Source organism: Notothenia coriiceps, unplaced genomic scaffold (assembly GCF_000735185.1).
Source record: "Notothenia coriiceps isolate Sejong01 unplaced genomic scaffold, NC01 NC01_scaffold00034181, whole genome shotgun sequence".
NCBI classification, from domain to species: Eukaryota; Metazoa; Chordata; class Actinopteri; order Perciformes; family Nototheniidae; genus Notothenia; species Notothenia coriiceps.
This window is the reverse complement of record NW_011366882.1, coordinates 107,077-110,774: the sequence shown is the minus strand read 5'-3', so window position 1 is coordinate 110,774 and position 3,698 is coordinate 107,077.

The following is a 3,698-nucleotide window of genomic DNA, read 5'->3' as shown; positions in this document are numbered from 1 at the left end:
ATATGTGGGCCACAGCACCAACCTCCATCAAATACACAGACGACAATCATCACTTTTCCAAGTAGTGTCTCTGCTTGGGGAGAGCCTATTTAGTGACTTTTTGCACTGTCTTCTCCCAACCCTTGTTGCTTTGACGACGTCAACATGATCAGTATCCAGTCCAAATGGCGCTACCTTTTCATGTTTCTGGGCATCCAGCTGGTGGTCATGGCGCTGCTGTCCCGAGAGGGATACCAGAAGAGGGTCTCCTACTTCATCCGCATCTTCCGCAAGCCCGACACCACTGGTTTATCAGGCCGCAACCAAACAACAGTGGGCATACCTGGAGGGGATGTATATGCCAACCTCTCAACACTTTTCAAAACTCATGTCAATGAAGATCACATGCCCTTGTGCCCTAAGACGTCCCCTCTTATAGGTGAGTGCTCTGTCCTGCTTCCGTGTCATTCTGTACGGATGATACTGTGTTACTGGAGGTAAATCACTCTCTCCTTCACACGTCTCTCATTTAAACTAATAAGACACTGACAATAAAAACTAATTGCATAGCGCTTATCCTAACAAAGTTACAAATTGTTTCCCAGGATACGATGGCAGAAAAACAAACTGTACTGCCCATGAACTTCTTAATAGAAAATGACGTGGGAGCAAATTAGCAATCAGGAAGTACAAGCAAGCGGATGCATCAGATGATCAGATATCCTGTCCACAGTTATCAGTCAGGGTTATTAGCTGTGATGTCCCCTTTTTTTTTTTTTTTATAAACGTCATGGTTATCTATACTCAAGGTTCACTAACTAGCCCATCTGAGCTTTCAACTTGACATAGGGCTGCTCGATTATCGCAAAAATCATAATCTCAATTATTTGGGTCAATAATTGTAATTGCTATTTATTAAATGCAATTATTCATTGACTTTGAAAACATCCATTTATTGTACTTTAAAACAAATACAAATAATAATTTGAACTTTTTAACTGTTGAATTATACGTTCAGGGTAATCAACTGAAAAACCAATATAAATTATACATTCACATCTACATTTAAATAATATCAAAATAATGAATACCAATAAACACCCTGAAAACTCCTTGACATATAGCCAACATTTTGGTAAAACATATTCCACTCAGTTAAACATTAAAGGCTGGCCCACCGTCATGGTCCTGAAGTAACAAGAAATAAATGTTGAACTACAATTTAAGACCAAATAAAAATGTTTTGGCCACCATGGCAAATGCTGGTAGGGCTGCTCATGTCATCTCTTAAAGATGTTTTGCTAAAAACTAGGGCTGCTCGATTATGGCAAAAATCATAATCTCGATTATTTGGGTCAATAATTGATATCACGATTATTAAAAATGATTATCCATTTACTTTGAAAACATCCATTTTATTGGAGAAGAAAATGTCAACAGTATGTTTTTAACAGTTGATTACCCTGAACTTCATAACTCAACCGAAAAACCAATTTTTTTTTTTTATAATAATAACAAAAAAATAATCGTTATATTTCGATTACGTTGTTTTCGTAATCGTCGCAAGCCATAATTGCGATTTAAAATACGATTTTAATTGAGCAGCCCTAACTTGACACATATCATCTTTGTTCGCCTGATGGCAAACTTCAACCATACAAGACTACAATGAGTTTTTGCAACGAATTAACAAAATTGTCTAACATCTAGTAAGATTTGATTAGTGTCAATGACTTAGTTTATATACAGGAACAATACAAAACGGTTTACATTGTAGTTTCTTTTACGAGTACGAAACCCTGTGGAAATACCTCTGACAGTTGCACAATACCAAATCTGACACTCCACGTTGTTTTCAGTATGTCTAGAATGCATTCTCAAGCAGGCTGGTTTTTCTACTTTCCTGGCTCCGCCCCTTTGTTCCTACATCACTGCCAGTGAGTTAAACTACATGCTGATAACCCAGCCACAAGGCTTTGACTATTTTCCTTCTACACAAATAATAGATAAAGTTCATTGAGGCTTTAAAGAACATGATCCCAGGCAGCAGGAAATGAATTGAAACCACCTGGAGTTTCCCTGTGACAGATATTTATGTGCAGCAACGGACCAGACGGGTCTTGTTGAAATACTTTACTTCAGAGAGACTGCATGTTTGAATGTTTCCTCTTATAACAAAATCAAGTTGCTTTGTTGACAACTCCTGTGGGGGCTTTGGGATTGTTTGACCATAGATTGTACGTACATGGAGCCTTTTTTAAATTATTTAATTTGGCGTTTCAGTCATCATCATGGTACTGTATCTTCTAAATGTTGAATTCCAGGAAAATAAACCTGTTTCCTTCTTTGTGGCCTTTCAGTGAGAGAAACGGGAGGCATGTAAAGAAATAATTAACTTTTCCACTCTTTCAAATGTATTATTCTGCTTGAAGTTTTAACTAACAGCCACTTCAATAAGTTCATTTACAAGCACATTAAGCTCTGTGCCAGCATAGGGATGTTCTATCCGGGAGTAAGTTCAGTTGAGCCCAGTCATTTTCAAATGCATTCAAATCATAGCCTCTCATCACCTAACCAGCTGATTTGCCTTTACTCCATTGAACATGTTTGCTACTGGTAATGACTGCAGAGCTTTGTCCTGCTCACAGGTGGGCCGATTCACGTCAAATTCCCATCAGGGCTGACTCTAGCAGAGGTGCAGAGGAAGAATCCACTGGTGATGCGCGGAGGACGCTACCGGCCGCCTGACTGTGAGGCGAGACACCGAACAGCCATCATCATTCCCCACAGAAACAGAGAACACCACCTCAAGTTCCTTCTATACTACCTGCATCCTTTTCTGCAGCGACAACAGCTCAACTACAGAATTTACATCATTCACCAGGTGAACAGCACGCAGCCAACACTCACGGAAGAATCAAAAGGGATTTCCGAACCCCAAGCTATAGATTTCACATTTGGTCGAAACACTGTCACTAACGCTATCATCTATCTATCTATCAATCAATCAATGTTTATTTATATAGCCCAATATCACAAATGTTACATTTGTCTCAGTGGTCTTCACAGTGTGTACAGAATATCAGTATGACAATACGACACCCTCTATCCTTAGACCCTCACATCGTACAAGGAAAAACTTCCAGAGAAAACCCACAGTTTAAAGGGAAACATGGGAGAAACCTCAGGGAGAGCAACAGAGGAGGGATCCCTCTCCCAGGACGGACAGACGTGCAATAGATGCCGTGTGTAGGCACACAGGGGATAGGTACAGTTCACAACAGAGGTAGACCAGAAGGTGGAAAGGCATCTAGCCGTACGGCAATGGGTCTGCAGCCACAGTAACCTTGAGGGGATGCTTCTGAGCCGCTCAGGCTACAGGGCGGCGGGGGCAGCCGCGGTGGCTTGATAAAAAGTATTAAAGTTGACCAAATCAAGTGTGAAACAGAGAGGCTATTAAAAAGTCTTAAACGGCATTCTTCCAAGGTATTTACGTTAGTAGGCTGCTTTCACGAGTAGAGTATAGGAGAAGGAGCGTTGTGAGGCTACAGCGGTGCGGGCGAATGGGGAGTCAGGGCGTAGGTGTAGTGATTCCTGGGAGATAATTTTATGGCATCCGTTGGACGTCATCTGAACCAGACATCAGGACCGCGCAGCGACTTGAGTAGCCGTGCGAAGGTTCCGGTGACACCGGGGGTTAAACAAGCATCGTTGGGGGT